The 17,752-nt window shown below is 48.3% G+C and overlaps 1 protein-coding gene across 1 annotated transcript in view; it reads left to right on the top strand.

Moving 5' to 3' along the window:
- The first annotated feature begins 538 nt into the window (after positions 1 to 538).
- LOC141266086 (cytochrome P450 2C25-like) overlaps positions 539 to 17,752 on the top strand; it is a 572,636-nt gene continuing 555,422 nt past the window's right edge. Inside the window, exon 1 of the mRNA XM_073679992.1 lies at positions 539 to 694. The gene's annotated coding sequence lies outside the window, so the exon portion shown is untranslated. The remainder of the gene's footprint in view (positions 695 to 17,752) is intronic.

The raw sequence follows: 17,752 nt of genomic DNA, 5'->3' as shown, positions 1-17,752 counted from the left end.
CGAGACAAGATTGTTAAGGCACCTACCAGTGGAAATTTATAGACAAGTTGGTCAGCCTAAAAAGGGGGGACAAAGTACAAACAAACTGGGTGTAATAAAATGTCAGGTTATGGACTGAAAAACAAAGCTCTTTCTGACTAACCAACTAGATGTTGTGGTTGCTAATGACGGCAGGGTTACATTGTGGGGATCGATGTTCTCACCAATCTCAGAGGTTTCAGCAGTCGGTCTTATTATATCAGCTGGGCACATGGGTACAGAGGCAATACCCGCTGGATCAACATAACTGATGTGTCCGCCATGGAGTGTTCTTTTCCCAACCATCATGATGGATATATTTGTCAAGTAGAGTTAAGGGGTTAATAGGACAAGTTAGCAAAATTATAAGAAATAAGGATAAAATCATTTTCACAGGTAAACCTGAAGTGTTCTTTTTTTAAATTCCACATCTATATGCATTGTATCTGAATATTTAGATTCTGAATACTGATGGCTCATGTGATGCTTGTGTGATTCTTCCAGACAGTTTACCGTTTTCCACATGTGATGAGATGTACAGAATATAAGGTGTCACACTGGGTGTAGAGATGTTTTATTCATAAGTCATATTTTAGATTCTCACTATTGTGGAGTGTCAGGCACAGTTTCTCCTTTTACACAATTGGATTTGGACAAGGATCTTGGAGATTTCCCGGTAAGTTGATCAGTCTTTTTAGTATTGTTGGAGTTTGGCATCAAGAAAAGTAGGAACAGGGAATGAAGAACAAATAGAGATGTCACTGTCTATCACTTACTGGTTCTTCATAGATATGACAGCAGGGTCTGCCCCGAACACAGACCTCTCCACTTGGCTCCCTCTAACTCATTCTTAAGACCCTTCTTTAAAGGTTCACACAACCATGACTTAATGGCAAATACCAGGTTGTAAAACATCCAGCCAGTACTGATAAAGTGAAAGTCTACTCTTCTCTCTGCTCTCCGGCAGCCAGATCTTTGCTTCAGGTTTTCCAGACCATTTGGTTTACACCTTGGGTCAAGAGCCTTAAGCTCTTCAGCTACAAGCTTCAATATGCCTTCACACCCACCAGAAATCCTGGATGTTGTAGTTGCCTAACTGGACTGCCGAAGGTTGGAGACCCTGTTCTTGAAGATGTCAGCAAGTTTCATTTATGTGTATCAGTCAGGTTCTTGCAGCTGTTCACGCGGGTACAGAAGCAATAGCGCTGGATGAGAATGACTGCTATATCCATCATGAAGGATCGATTTACCAGTGCTCATGATGGATACACCGGACTCCAGATGTCTAGACTGCTTTACATTGCTATGGTCTTTATGTGAAGCATTCCTCTATGACAGTGTCATCTTCCACTCTTTTTGCTCTACTGTTTTCTTCAATTTGTTTTCTGACTGTTCATAAAAATGTGATATGGAAAGGGTCCAAAAAGTCTCCAAGTTCTTCACACTCGGCAATTGTGATATCAACAGGGATCAATTTTAGTTAATCATATTTCAACTTGCAATGTATGTTGTAACACTTGAACTCCTTATTCATTCAGGACCCCTATTCACCAACACCCTCTCTCGCTATGCCCACTTTAGTAATACCCTTACCAGTTCAGAGGTGTAGCGAAGGGTTCAGCCCAGTGGGGTACCCAACCAAGTACATTTATATGTAGGTGGTACAGTCTAATCATAGTGTATATGGGCATTTCAGCAGATGATAGAATCAAGACTGATATTTCTCCACCATACAGTTACCATGTCGTGGTAGGTACTAGTTTCGCACATCATAATGCTGATTACAGTAGTTATATACGCACCTCAATAATGAAATTGCAACATCAAGTAGGAAAAGTCATAAAAGGATGGAAATCACAGGATGGAAAGAGATTTTAATGATCCACAAATTATGAGAAAATGGAAACAAAATCATCAAAAGTCCAAAAATATACAGTATCTTCCAATCCTCACTGCACTTTCCAGGGGACTGCTCATTGTATACGAGGATATCACCAAATCCTATGTTATACATCAAACACAAAAAAGAGCATAAAGAGGTAGAGATTTTTTCTTTAATAGTATTTTATATTATTTTATGTCCATCTTCCAAGTGAAAACATGACTTAAAATGCATAAATGCAAAGCAACATATCACATTCACCCCGATAAAGCCACAAACACTGAGATGTTTCTGACAGTCTCGGGAATGTTTCATTTCAGGTTGGTCACTGTCCAATGAGAACATCACATTCCTGATATCACTCTGTGAAATTCTTAAGTCCATGATTTTTTTTCGGTTTGGTTCTGATTTTTACTTACAGTTACAGGGGACATCAATGGGGTCTCCTGTGGCTCCAAGTTGTGCAAACAATTTTAGGATTTTTATCTTTTGAAAAGAAATTTGTTTTTATAGATATTGATATCTGGAAACTTGGAGCTCGGACTCCGTTATTTTTTTTTTGTGGTGCGGCACAGGAATGAATTGGAGCTGTTCACACAGTATCTGAAAGATACTTACTTTACACTTTTCCATTGAGGTGGGAGTGGATAGCCTTAATTATATGGACATATGTGTTCAAAGATCTTCTACAGATGATAGACTTATTACCACTATGTTCATCAAAGCACTGATAGAAATAACTTATTGAGAAGGGACAGTTTTCAAGCACTGCAAACATTTATTAGCATCCCTAAGGGTCAACTCTTACGTGCGGGACACATTTATAGATACATGTTAATACAGCGTTGGTGTGATAGGATGCAGGTTAGGAGAAAAGATTAGATCCGCACAATGTGAACAAATGGAAAGGCCTTTCTGTAGGAGAGGTGGTAGGAAAAAACAGAGATTATCCCATGTTTCCAAATATGATCATCACTCCTAATTCATTATGAAATCCATATTAAAGCATTGGCATCTCTGTACAACGGAACCGAGGCTAGCTCAGTTCTCTAGAGATTCACCCCGATCTGTTTATCAAAAAGGGAAATCTTTGATCAACAATGTTTTTAGGACTAATATTATTAATCCCTTCAGTACTAGAGATGAGTAAATGAAATGTAAAGTTTGGGGTTCGTACCACATACTTAGTGCCCAGTACCAGACCGTGAATATGGACTTTTTACTAGTGTTGAGCCACCCCCGTAGTGTTCGAGTTCGGTTCGGTTCGTCGAACACCCGTGTGTTCGCCGAACTGTTCGTCGAACTGGTCGTCGAACACCTTCGAACACCGTTAAAACCAATGGCAGGCAAACAAAAACACATAGAAACACATAGAAAACACCTTCAAAGGTGTCCAAAAGCTGACAAACTGCTCAGAAGACATAACTAACACATGGAAAAGTGACAAGTACATATAGTCATGCGAAAATAAAAGAGGTGGAGGAGTAAAAGGAGGGGGAGACACAGATATAGGCATGTCATGCCCTTCTAAAATCCAAAAAGTGAGAAGCCGACACGGCCAGTCCGCTTCTGCCCGTGCCACCTCCGTGTCGCCGGGTTTGTGCCAGAGCCGCGGTGAACCCTGACGGCCAGCCCCCCTCTCCCAATACTGGTGCCTGTCCGCTGGTGGGTCGAGCGAGCCCCCCTGTGGTGGAGGCAGCTCTAAGCTTTTTAATTTAAATTGTCTCTCTAATTTGAATGAATACACTTTAAATCCATTTACAAGGATCTATTGGAGGGCAAGTCTCATGCCAGCAGCCGCGGTAATTCCAGCTCCAGTAGCGTCCACTAAAGCTGCTGCAGTTAAAAAGCTTTTATAAGGATTGAGCTCGGCTGTCCACCGCAAGGCATCCTACTGCCAGTCCCAGCCCCTATGCCTTGGGGTGCCTCCTGATGCTCTTCACTAAGTATCCCATGGTCCCGAAGCATTTCCTTTGAAAAAAATAAGTGTCTAAACTACAGGTGGAGCAGCTTGCTTAACAGCCGGGATAATCCGCTGACTAGCAGACACTGCTACTAGGCACAAAGTATTTCCTGGGCTAGATGCAGTTAAAAATTTGTAATTAGATACTCTCGCTGGATGCTGAGAAAGCATTCCATAGAGTCTCCTGGCACGCCATATATGATTCTCTTAAAAAGCTTGGGGTAGGGGTCTAGGGGACCCTTTTATAGCCAAAATCACGGCCCTGTATCGCAATACGTCACCTAGGCTGAAGATAAATGGAACTGTAGCACCCTGAGGGCTCGGTTGCTACAGACGTATTGCACCTCACCCAGAGGTGTGATATCTCACTCTCAGGTAAGGATGGAGTGTGGATCAGGACCCGACACCTGCATGCATTACACCACATTGCCGTGGGGCAGGGCGACCAATATGCCCCTGAGATGGGCACGACAGTCCCTGTCCCTGGCTGGAGTGGGGGGAGGGAACACTGAGGAAGGGGAACCCTGTAGTGCAGGAGCAGGGAGGAAGCAGTTCCTGGGTGCATTGAGAAGGGAGTATAAAAGGTGGGCACCATCTTAGTTCAGTGCAGAGAAGTCTGAGCAGAAGTGGCAGGGAGCAGGGGCTCTGCATGAGCTCTGCTCCGGAGGCGGGCCTAGTAACAGAGGCCCAGGCCTGGAAGAGGGAGAAGGAAGGAAGAGGAGTGGAGAAGGCTCCAGGAACGAGGAATGAAGGGATCCCAGGGGTGCGGATGGGCGAGTCGCCACCGCACGGCCGAATCCACCTGCGTGGAGGGGTCAGGCCAAAGGGGCAGACCGGTCCCCGAACTAGTGGAGGCAGGAAACGACCCTCAGCTAGAAACCGGAGGCTCTGACATTTTATGTGGCGCAGCCCCTCGCTACACCCGCTAGGAAGGCACCACATAGGGTCAGGGAAACTGGCGCCAAGTTTACCAAGAGGAGGCCCGAGGCAGCCGGACAGAAGTGTTGGTAAGAAAGGCCAGACAAAGGACACACAAAGGGGGTCCTGTGAAGTGCTCCAAAGTTATCTGGGAGTTGTCTGAGCCCCTCACCTGGTGAGCACAGTACGACGTGGGCAGCCGTTACCTGCAGACGTGGTCTGGATAATAAGAACTGTGAGTAAAGGCCCTGAACTGCATCACTGACTCCGTGTCGTTACTGCTGCTGCCCTGCACCATCACCCCCATCCTCCGCATACACTGCCCTGAGGCTATACTCCTCCCGTGGGGAGTTATGCTACGCTCTGCTGCACCCACAACACCAGCCTCAGCGGTCTGCCCTGTAGCGGCGGTTCACTCTGACCGCAATCCACGGGTGGCGTAGTCGGACATTTAAACATCAAAACCACATAAATAGTTCCGCCACTGGTTTGACCGCCCTGAGCCACGGAACCGGGTCGCCGCCACGAAGACTACAACCACCAGCATCCACCAAAAAGGGTCCGGCTCCGGGTGTCCCAAGGCCCAGGGGGTGCGTCAGAACATTTTCATCACCTTTCACAATCACCAATGGGACAAGGCAGTGATGTCCTCTGTCCCCTCTCTTATACATCCTAGTGACGGAGCACCTGCTCTCATCAATTCGCCATAACCCCAATATTAGGTGGATTGAGGTGGGAGGCACCGAGTACAAGTGCTCTCTATTTGCTGATGATGTCCTAGTATATATCACTCAATCACATATATCCATCCATGCTGTTATGGCTGAAATAGATCACTTTGTTACATGGTAAAATTTTAAAATCAATGCAGCGAAGTCTGAGGCCCTCGATGTCTCCCTCCCCAAACCCATATAGGATTCCATCCAGTCCAACTTTCCCTTTGCCTGGCCCTCACAGGGTATCAAATACTTAGGAATTCCTATTCATAGAGACCTCTCCCATCTATGTTATCTTAATTTTGGGCCCTTTATTGAACAACTCCATACAGACCACGGTTGGCAAGTTAGAACTGTAAGATTCACTACGTGAACCACTGGTGTTTTGTGTTAAAGCACATGTACACTGCGTTACAAATTATTATGCAACAAGTGTTTAGGAGTGATAAGGGAAGAATTTGTTTGTTTGTCAGTTAAACTCATTGATGGTGATGTGTGTCAGGGCTCTTTATATCACTGTAAGCAATTGCAGACACCTGTGCTAATTAGTTTGGCAGGTGTGTCCAATGAAAGGCAAGACTACTTAAGAAGGCTCTCTCACATTATTAAGCAGCCTACATTTTCTGCCAAAATGGGAAAGAAAAAGGATGTGTCGGCTGCTGAGAAGCAACAAATTGTGGAGTGTTTAGGTCAAGGCATGACTACAATCAACATTGTGCGATGATCAAGATGAAGTGTCTTGGCAATCAAGAAGTATGTAGCTGATTCACAGTACACACGTGTGCGTGCTGATAAGGGCAAATTGAGGACTCTTTCCTACAGGCAATTACGTCAGGTTGAAAGAGCAGCGGCAAAAAAGCCTTGTCATAGCAGCAGACAAGTTTTTGAAGCTGCTTGTGCCTCCAACGTCCCCCGAACAACAAGATGCAGGGTCCTTCAGAGGTTTGCAGCTGTGCATGCGCCATCCTGTCGACCTCCTCTATCCACTTCACACAAGCAGAAACGGCTCCAGTGGGCCAAACATTACATGAAGACTGATTTCAAAACTGTTTTGTTCACGGATGAGTGCCGTGCAGCGCTCGATGGTCCAGATGGATGGAGTGGAGGATGGCTGGTTGATGGACACCCCACACAAACACGGCTACAGCGCCAACAAGGAGGAGGTGGAGTAATGTTTTGGGCTGGAATCATGGGGAGAGAGATTGTCGGCCCCTTTAGGATCCCTGAAGGCGCTAAAGATGAACTCCATAATGTATGTGGATTTTCTCAAACAGCACTTCCTGCCATGGTTCAAGAAGAAGAACCGTGTATTTCACAGCAAGATCATTTTTCTGCATGATAATGCACCATCTCATGCTGCACATAAAACATCTGCATCTCTGGCTGATATGGGCATAAAAGGGGACAAACTTATGGTGTGACCCCCATGCTCCCCTGACCTCTACCCCATTCAGAACCTTTGGAGCATCATTAAAAGGAGTGTCTATGATGGCGGGAGGCAGTTCACATCTAAGCAACAGCTCTGGGAGGGTATTCTGTCCTCATGCAAAACAATTGAAGCAGAAACCATCCAAAACCTGACAAATTCAATGGACGAGAGAGTTCAGAAGCTCCTTTCGAACAAGGGGTCCTATGTGAAAATGTAACATCACCTAGAATAAAGTTTTGAGTTGAAAACTGTTTGATTTCAGTTTCTAACAACCTGCTAATGCTTATAATTTCAAAAATGACCATTTTTTTGGTCTTTATTAAAATGAAAAGGTTGATCGAAAAGTTTGGGGGATCTAAGAGTGTGGCAACCCAGTAGTCATGATTACTTCGAATTCTGACAATATGAGGGTCATGCTGCAGGTAGTGCAGCAAGAAGGCACTTATGTGCCTTGCGCATCTCAGAGCCCCAAAATTATTTTCCGGGCAAGATGCAGCTAAAAATTATTTTTAATTTTAAATCTGGTGAAGCTTTAGTATAGATGGCCTAATAGGATCAGTGCTGCACACTGCTACAAAGCCCAAATTATTTTCCAGTCAAGATACAGATAAACATGATTAGTAATTTGAAAGCTTAAAACGGTTGGTAGGGTGATTTTAAACAATCATCAAGCTTTTACTCTCCCCAGGATGACACAGGGGTAGAAAAGTCGTTTCGGATCCATGATTTGTTCATCTTTATGAACGTGAGTCTGTCTACATTATCAGTGGAGAGCCGCGTGCGCTTATCTGTCAGCACACCACCAGCAGCGCTGAACACACGTTCAGACAGAACGCTGGCTGCGGGGCATGACAAGATCTCCAAGGCGTAAGTGGCTAGCTCCGGCCATTTATCCAGATTGGAAGCCCAAAAAGAGCAAGGGTCCAGTGACACAGTCGTGGCTTCAATGTTTACTTGGAGATACTCCTGTACCATCGTCTCTAGGCGTTGACTATGTGTCAGACTTCTTGTCTCCTGTGGCCTTGCAAAGGATGGGCTAAAAAAGTGGTGAAATGATTCCGCAAAATTGATGTTACCAGCAGATACTGTGGTTCTGTTACGGTTTGAGTGCTGAACACTTGACGGTCCCACGGTTGGCAAGTTGGAACTGTGAGATTCACTACGTGCACCACTGGTATTTTGTGGAAAAGCACATGTAAGATTCTGCAACAGTCTCTGCTGATACTCCTGCATGCGTGCATCCCTTTCTATGGCAGGAATAATTTCTGCAAATTTACTTTTGTACCGGGGATCTAATAGTGTGGCAACCCAGTAGTCAGGATTATTTCTAATTCTCACAATTCGAGGGTCATGTTGCAGGTAGTGCAGCAAGAAGGCACTCATGTGTGTTGCGCATCCAGGAGCACCAAGTCCCTGTTGTGTTGGTGGCGAGGTAACAATCATGCTTCCTTCCTCTGTCCTCTCCCCCCAACCTCGCACAACAGAAATGTGATCAAGGTCTCCCTCAACTGATGAGTCTTCCATCAGTTCGTCCTCCACTTCTTCCTGGGCTCCTGCACCTTCCTCACTAATTTGGCTGCTACCATGCGCCCTGGTAAAACCATCTCCCCCACCCTCACATGCCTGCCGCCTTGGTGCTGCCGACCGTCTGGACCTTGCAGATGTTAGCCTTTCCGCATACAACTCCTCCTCCTCTACTTCCTCCACCTCCTCTTGTGCCACCACCTGACTCCGAATTCTGTTTAACATGTGCTCCAGCATGTAAATCACCGGAATAGTCATGCTGATAATGGCATCGTCAGCACTAAACATCTTCGTCGCCATTTCAAAACTGTGAAGAAGGGTGCATAGGTCCCTGATCTGAGACCACTCCTCCAGCGTGATTTGCCCCACCTCTGAATCTCGTTGGCCCAGGCTATACGTCAGAACGTATTGCACCAGGGCTTGTCGGTGCTGCCACAGTCGCTGCAACATGTGCAGAGTTGAATTCCACCGGGTAGGCACATCGCATTTTAGCCGGTGAAGTGGCATGCCCAACGACTTCTGTAGAGATGTAAGTCGCTGAGCTGCGGGATGCGAACGGCGGAAGTGAGCACACAGCGACCGTGCCCTCTGCAGAAGGCCATCTAGTCTGGGATAGTGGGCTAAAAATTGCTGGACAACCAGGTTCAACACGTGAGCCATACAAGGCACGTGTGTGACATTGCCCCGGCGAAGGGCCGCACCCAGGTTTGCAGCATTGTCGCACACGGCCTTCCCTGGTTTCAGGTCCAGTGGAGACAACCATTCATGAAATTGGTTCTCCAGAGCTGACCACAACTCCTCAGCTGTGTGACTCACATTTCCCAGACATTTCAATGTAAAAACCGCCTGATGACGTTGAGCCCTACTGCCAGCATAGTAAGGAGGTGTGCAGGATCCCTTCTGCGCAGTTAGAAAGCTTGTGGCATGACCAGACAGGCTTTGGGTGCAGGTGGAAGACCGAGAGGAGGTTGAGGAGGCAGAAGCAGTGGAGGAACTTTGACATAAAGAGGATTGACGCACAACTCGTGGGGACGGCAAGACTTGGACAGCAGCCCCTTGTCCTGCTGTCACCATAGTTACCCAGTGCCCAGTCAGCGACATGTAACGCCCCTGTCCATGCCTACTCGTCCAAGTGTCTGTGGTGAAATGCACCCTGTCACACACAGAGTTTCTCAAAGAAGCGGTGATGTTATGTGCGACATGCTGGTGGAGCGCAGGCACACCTTTCTTTGAGAAGTAGTGCCGACTGGGCATCTGGTACTGGGGCACTGCGACGGACATAAGGTCTCGAAAATCCTCTGTGTCCACCAGGCGGAAAGGCAGCATTTCTGTAGCCAAGAGCTTGCAGATGGTGAAATTCAACCTCTTAGCTTTCTCATGGCTAGGAGGAAATGGTCTTTTACTTGTCCACATCTGAGGGACCGAGGGCTGGCTATTGTGCTTAGACGGGGTTGATAAGGGTGTCCCCGGCAAACTGCCGGTCTGTGAGGAAGATGCAGGCGGACATGTTAGGTTGCCTTGATCCAAAGGTGGTGCTATCGATGTCGGACAGCGCTCAACACCAGCTGGTGTTACCACCTCCAAAGAAAATGATGACCTGCCAATCACGCTGGCTGTTGCGGGTAAAGAGGTGGCAGGTCTGCGCCCCAAAACAGGTGTGACTGCTGTCCCCCCAGTCACAGAGGATGAAGAGGCCGCGGATGCACAAGATATGGCAGACGGTGGTTGGCCCGGCCGGCTAGGCCGCATTGTAGCACACTGAGCTTCCCACTGCAACTTATGCTTCATGTCCATGTGCCGGTTCATGCATGAAGTACTCAAACTATGTATTTTTTGGCCTATACTTAGCTTTTGCTGACAAATGTTACAGATAACACGAGTTGGGTCATCTTTATCGATCTGAAAAAATGCCCAGGCTATGCAAGGCTTAGCACCCATGCGACCTGAAGAGCCACCACGACTTGTGGTGAGAGGCAGAGTTGTGTTTGAGGATGCAGTTGTTGACGTGCTTCCAGTACTACGTCTCTGTCCAGGAAGGCGCAACCTGACCTCGTCGTCACTAGCATCTTCCTCCACCTCCTCTGCTGACCTCATCTCTTGGCTGACTGTGGGTTGACAGTAAGTGGGATCTCCGACCTCATCATCATCACCCTGTGCGTTATCACACCCGTCGTCCTCAGAGCCAACCTGTTCCTGCCCTGACAAAAAACTAAAGTTGTCGCTCCAATCAGGTATTTGAGTCTTATCATCGTCTTCCTCATTGTCTCCACCAACAGGAGTTACAGTTTGGGAATGAGGGTCTACATTATGGTCAGAACATTCTGCGTCTGGTCCTGGATCCGACTCATAAAGATTCTGGGCATCAGTGCAGATCATTTCCTCGTCTGGATTCACAGAAGCGCTGGAGTCGACCTCTGATTCCCAGGCTATAGTATGAGTAAACAGCTCTGCAGACTCAACCATCTGTTCTACCTCATACTCAGACAGGCAGCTGGAGATTTGGGAGCTGTGAGGAAGCAAGTGCGATTTGGGTGACACCTTTGAGGACTAGAGTATTTGTGATGTTGAAGTTGATGTGGAGGAGAGCCCACTTAAAGGAGCACTTGATATCCGTTGAAGCACCTGCTGTTTTTGTGCCTCATCTGGAATTTGTAGCGATTGGCGTGGCCGTAAGAAAGGGATCTTATCACATTGTCCGCTAAAAGAAGTAGACATTTTAGTTTGGCTGGAAGATGGTCTTTCTTCTGCAGATGTTACTGTTGCTTTAACACCTACCCCACGGACACAACCTTTTTTCCCCTTCCCAACACGCCTATTCCCCTTTCCACCAGCAGCAGGCCTTTTTCCACTCATTTTGGTGGTTAACTAATTCACAACTCTGGAGTTGTTTGCACAAAAAAACAATGGATGGTAACCGAGCAGAGCTGAGTGGCCAAACTGTGGTATTAGGCCAAAACTATTGGCTGGGTTAGATGCAGAAAAAAATTATTTTGAATTTGCAACCTGATGGAGGTCAGTATAGATGGATTAATAGAACAAGACCCACACACAGCTAGAAGCCCAATATTTTTTCAGAGGTAGATGCAGGAAAAAAATATATTCAGTTTGCAACCTGATGGAGGTCAGTATAGATGGACTAATACAACAAGTCCCACACACAGCTAGAAGCCCAAATATTTTTTCAGAGGTACTGTAGATGCAGATAAAAATTACTTTTAATTTGCAACCTGATGGAGGTCAGTATAGATGGACTAATAGAGAAAGTCCGACACACTACTAGAAGGCCAAATATTTTTTCAGAGGTAGATGCAGAAAAAAATATATTCAGTTTGCAACCTGATGGAGGTCAGTATAGATGGACTAATAGAGAAAGTCCGACACACTACTAGAAGGCCAAATATTTTTTCAGAGCTAGATGCAGAAAAAAATTATATTTAGTTTGCAACCTGATGGAGGTCAGTATAGATGGATTAATAGAACAAGACCCACACACAGCTAGAAGCCCAATATTTTTTCAGAGGTAGATGCAGAAAAAAATATATTCAGTTTGCAACCTGATGGAGGTCAGTATAGATGGACTAATACAACAAGTCCCACACACAGCTAGAAGCCCAATATTTTTTCAGAGGTAGATGCAGAAAAAAATATATTCAGTTTGCAACCTGATGGAGGTCAGTATAGATGGACTAATACAACAAGTCCCACACACAGTTAGAAGCCCAAATATTTTTTCAGAGGTACTGTAGATGCAGATAAAAATTAGTTTTAATTTGCAACCTGATGGAGTTCAGTATAGATGGACTAATAGAGAAAGTCCGACACACTACTAGAAGGCCAAATATTTTTTCAGAGCTAGATGCAGAAAAAAATTATATTCAGTTTGCAACCTGATGGAGGTCAGTATAGATGGACTAATAGAGAAAGTCCGACACACTACTAGAAGGCCAAATATTTTTTCACAGCTAGATGCAGAAAAAAATTATATTCAGTTTGCAACCTGATGGAGGTCAGTATAGATGGATTAATAGAACAAGACCCACACACAGCTAGAAGCCCAATATTTTTTCAGAGGTAGATGCAGAAAAAAATATATTCAGTTTGCAACCTGATGGAGGTCAGTATAGATGGACTAATACAACAAGTCCCACACACAGCTAGAAGCCCAATATTTTTTCAGAGGTAGATGCAGAAAAAAATATATTCAGTTTGCAACCTGATGGAGGTCAGTATAGATGGACTAATACAACAAGTCCCACGCACAGCTAGAAGCCCAATATTTTTTCAGAGGTAGATGCAGGAAAAAAATATATTCAGTTTGCAACCTAATGGAGGTCAGTATAGATGCACTAATACAACAAGTCCCACACACAGGTAGAAGCCCAAATATTTTTTCAGAGGTACTGTAGATGCAGATAAAAATTAGTTTTAATTTGCAACCTGATGGAGGTCAGTATAGATGGACTAATAGAATGATGCTATGCCCAAAAGATTTTACTTCACTAGGTGCAGTAAAAAAATTGGTATTCTATTCACAGGTGGTATATCTTGCAACACAGATAGGCTACTCCACTGACTAACACACTCTGCAATAGGCCAAAAAGGATTAGCTTTGCTAGATTCAGCCAAATGCTGTGAAAAAAACTTGCACAGCACTGGCACAGACCTGCCTGGCAAAAACTGATAGGAACTGATGTAACCTAGTCCTGAAAAGGACTCCAATTGCAATTAGTCTTTACTCCCACAACCTATCTATTTAAGAGCACAGACCTCCCTGATAAAAGTCGTAGGAAATGCTGTAACCTAGTCCTTAAAAGGACTGCAATCACAACTATTCCCTACTCCTAATATCTGTATATTTGTGCGAAAATTGGCTTGAAATTAACAAGGTATAGCGCACACAGTAACAGCTGTGCCGTCTAACATGCAGCTGCAGCAGTGAGAAAATGGTGGCGACGGGGAAAATGGCTTGGTCTTATAGGGCAAGGACATGTGACATACACTGCCAATGACACATGCCCTTGCTTGTGTGAAAAAAAGCACTTCGCTCCGTGTGTGCGCTGCTGATAGGCTGACAGATTGCACCTCCCCACTGCAAATGCGGGAAAGAGAAAAAAAAATGGAGATCTTCATTGTTCCTGCAGAGATCCATCCCCTGCCCCTCCCCCCACCCCGCTGTACACTCAAACTGCGTATTAACATTAATTTTCATCATTACTGAGAAAAAATCCAGTTATGATTTTGGTGCACGAACAGTTATCGAACATAACCTCGAACAGCCGAATTTTTCTCAAATTGTTCGTGTTCGCCGAACGGCTCGAACACCGCCCAAAACAGCTCGAATTTGAGATTGGCGAACAGTTCGAGTAGAACAACGCTCATCTCTACTTTTTACTGATTGTCCAGTTTACTGTTTAGATTCGGATGCCTAATAAAGTTTGTTGAAAGGCTGCAGTGCAGCCAATCAACAAACTGTTAGGCTGTGGGCACTTATGGAACCACAAATATTGACATGGCCCAGCCTGTGTAAATGCAGGATCACGAGTGCCACCACTACTCTACTCTGATTATTGTAGGGATAGGACACAGCTGGAGCAAGGGACAGAATTAGACTGTGCACTCTGCAAAAAAGCCTCTTCGTGTACTCTCCATGTGTCTCAGTGGGAGTACTCAGGGCCGCCATCAGGGCATTACTGCCCTTACTACTGTATGGGGCCCGGTGACCAGAAGCAAAAAGTGCGGGGGGGGCACCAGCCTGGGTCCCAAGCCCACGATCGGGGGCCCCCATCTCTTTGCTTCTGCTTACCAGGCCCTTAGCGACAGCAGATCAGTGCATAATGCACCCGGCGAACGGAAATGAGTGCTGCACCATTGCAGGGTGCATCATGGTCCTGGTCATGTGACACGCTGCATGCTCATCTTCAATCCGGAGCAGAGCAGCAGCGTGCCACATGCGTTGCGAGTACGAATACAGAAGACGTTACATCAGGTACTCATCGAACATTGTGCGCTGCACTGTGATAATTCAGCACTGTCCTAGGAGTAATAGAGTGGTGCTGTGTACCCGGTGCTGTGGGCTGTCTGCAGTGTACCTGGTGAAGTGTGCCCAGTGCTGTGCTGTGAAGTGTTCTGTGTACCTGGTGCTGTGCAGTGGTGCTGTGTGCCTGGTGCTGTGCTGTGCAGTGTGCTGTGTACCTAGTGCAGTGCAGTGTGCCCAGCGCTGTGCTGTGCAGTGTTCTGTGTACCTGGTGCTGTGCAGTGGTGCTGTGTGCCTGGTGCTGTGCTGTGCAGTGGTGATGTGCCCGGCACTGTGCTGTGCAGTGTGCTGTGTACCTGGTGCTGTGCAGTGTGCTGTGTACCTGGTGCTGTGCAGTGTGCTGTGTACCTGGCGCTGTGCAGTGGTACTGTGTGCCTGGTGCTGTGCAGTGGTGCTGTGTGCCTGGCGCTGTGCTGTGCAGTGGTGCTGTGTGCCCGGCACTGTGCTGTGCAGTGTGCTGTGTAACTGTTGCTGTGCATTGCGTTGTGTGCCTGGCGATGTGCAGTGGTGCTGTGCACCTGGCGCTGTGTAGTGGTGCTGAGTGCCTGGCGCTGTGCAGTGGTGCTGTGTGACTGGTGCTGTGTACCTGGTGCTGTGCAGTGGTGCTGTGTACCTGTTGCTGTGCGTTGTGTTGTGTACCTGGTGCTGTGCAGTAATTCTGTGTGCCTGGTGCTGTAGAGTGGTGCTGTGTGTCTGACGCTGTGCAGTGTGCTGTGTACCTGGTGCTGTGCAGTGGTGCTGTGTGCCTGGCGCTGTGCATTGGTGCTGTGTGCCTGGCACTGTGCAGTTGTGCTGTGTGCCTGGTACTATGCAGTGGTGCTGTGTGCCTGGCACTGTGCTGTGCAGTGTGCTGTGTACCTGGTGCTGTGCAGTGTGCTGTGTAACTGGTGCTGTGCAGTGGTGCTGTGTGCCTGGCGCTGTGCTGTGCAGTGGTGTTGTGTGCCCAGCACTGTGCAGTGTGCTGTGTACCTGGTGCTGTGCAGTGTGCTGTGTGCCTGGTGCTGTGCAGTGGTGCTGTGTGCCTGGCGCTGTGCTGTGCAGTGGTGATGTGCCCGGAACTGTGCTGTGCAGTGTGCTGTGTATCTGGTGCTGTACAGTGGTGCTGTGTGCCTGGCGCTGTGCAGTAGTGCTGTGTGCCTGGTGCTGTGCAGTGGTGCTGTGTACCTGGAGCTGTGCAGTGTGCTGTGTACCTGGTGCTGTTCAGTGGTGCTGTATGCCTGGCGCTGTGCAGTGGTGCTGTGTGCCTGGCGCTGTGCAGTGGTGCTGTGTGCCTGGCGCTGTGCAGTGTGCTGTGTGCCTGGCACTGTGCAGTGGCGCTGTGCTGTGCAGTGTGCTGTGTACCTGGTGCTGTGGAGTGGCGCTGTACAGTGGTGCTGTGTGTCTGGCGCTATGCAGTTGTGCTGTGTGCCTGGTGCTGTGCAGTGGTGCTGTGTACCTGGCGCTGTGCTGTGCAGTGGTGCTGTGTGCCCGGAACTGTGCTGTGCAGTGAGCTGTGTACCTGGTGCTGTGCAGTGTGCTGTGTACCTGGTGCTGTGTAGGTGCTGTGTGCCTGGCGCTGTGCAGTGTGCTGTGTGCCCAGCACTGTGCAGTGTGCTGTGTACCTGGTGCTGTGCAGTGTGCTGTGTACCTGGTGCTGTGCAGTGGTGCTGTGTGCCCGGCACTGTGCAGTGTGCTGTGTACTAGGTGCTGTGCAGTGGTGCTGTGTGCCTGGTGCTGTGCAGTGTGCTGTGTACCTGGTGCTGTGCAGTGTGCTGTGTGCCTGGCGCTGTGCTGTGCAGTGGTGATTTGCCCGACACTGTGCTGTGCAGTGTGCTGTGTACCTGGTGCTGTGCAGTGGTGCTGTATGCCCGGCACTGTGCGTTGCAGTGTGCTCTGTACCTGGTACTGTGCAGTGGTGCTGTATGCCTGGCGCTGTGCAGTGGTGCTGTGTGCCTGGCGCTGTGCAGTGGTGCTGTGTGCCTGGTGCTGTGCAGTGTGCTTTGTACCTGGTGCTGTGCAGTTGTGCTGTGTGCCTGGCACTGTGCAGTGGTGCTGTGTGCCTGGTGCTGTGCTGTGCAGTGTGCTGTGTACCTGTTGCTTTGCAGTGGCGCTGTGCAGTGGTGCTGTGTGTCTGGTGCTGTGCAGTGGTGCTGTGTACCTGGCGCTGTGCTGTGCAGTGGTGCTGTGTGCCCGGAACTGTGCTGTGCAGTGTGCTGTGTACCTGGTGCTGTGCAGTGTGCTGTGTACCAGGTGCTGTGCAGTGGTGCTGTGTGCCTGGCGCTGTGCAGTGGCACTGTGCAGTGTGCTGTGTACTTCGTGCTGTGCAGTGTGCTGTGTATCTGGTGCTGTGCAGTGGCGCTGTTCAGTGGTGCTGTGTGCCTGGTGCTGTGCCATGGTGCTGTGTGCCGGGCACAGTGCAGTGTGCTGTGTACTTGGTGCTGTGCAGTGTGCTGTGTACCTGGTGATGTGCAGTGGTGTTGTGTGCCTGGTGCTGTGCTTTGCTGTGGTGATGTGCCCGACACTGTGCTGTGCAGTGTGCTGTGTACCTGGTGCTGTGCAGTGGTGCTGTGTGCCTGGCGCTGTGCAGTGGTGCTGTATGCCTGGTGCTGTGCAGTGTGCTTTGTGCCTGGTGGTGTGCTGTGCAGTGGTGCTGTGTGCCCGGCACTGTGCGTTGCAGTGTGCTCTGTGCCTGGTACTGTGCAGTGGTGCAGTGTGCCTGGCGCTGTGCAGTGGTGCTGTGCAGTGGTGCTGTGTGCCTGGTGCTGTGCAGTGGTGCTGTGTTCCTGGTGCTGTGCAGTGGTGCTGTGTGCCTGGCACTGTGCTGTGCAGTGGTGCTGTGTACCTGGAGCTGTGCAGTGTGCTGTGTACCTGGTGCTGTGTAGTGGTGCTGTGTGCCTGGCACTGTGCAGTGGTGCTGTGTGCCCGGCACTGTGCTGTGCAGTGTTCTATGTACCTGGTGCTGTGCAGTTTGCTGTGTCCCTGGTGCTGTGCAGTGTGCTGTTTACCTGTTGCTGTGCAGTGTGCTGTGTGCCTGGCGCTGTGCAGTGGTGCTGTGTGCCTTGCGCTGTGCAGTGCTGCTGTGTGCCTGGCACTGTCCAGTGGTGCTGTTTCCCCGGCACTGTGCTGTGCAGTGTGCTGTGTACCTGACGCTGTACAGTGTACTGTGTACCTGGTGCTGTGCAATGTGCTGTGTACCTGGTGCTGTGCAGTGTGCTGTGTACCTGATGCTGTGCAGTGTGCTGTGTACCTGGCGCTGTGCAGCGGTGATGTGTGCCCGGCACTGTGCTGT

This window comes from Phyllobates terribilis, unplaced genomic scaffold, assembly GCF_046119375.1.
Source record: "Phyllobates terribilis strain yellow unplaced genomic scaffold, ASM4611937v1 Scaffold_4__5_contigs__length_816908805, whole genome shotgun sequence".
NCBI lineage: Eukaryota > Metazoa > Chordata > Amphibia > Anura > Dendrobatidae > Phyllobates > Phyllobates terribilis.
This window is presented reverse-complemented; position numbering and strand designations above follow the sequence as displayed.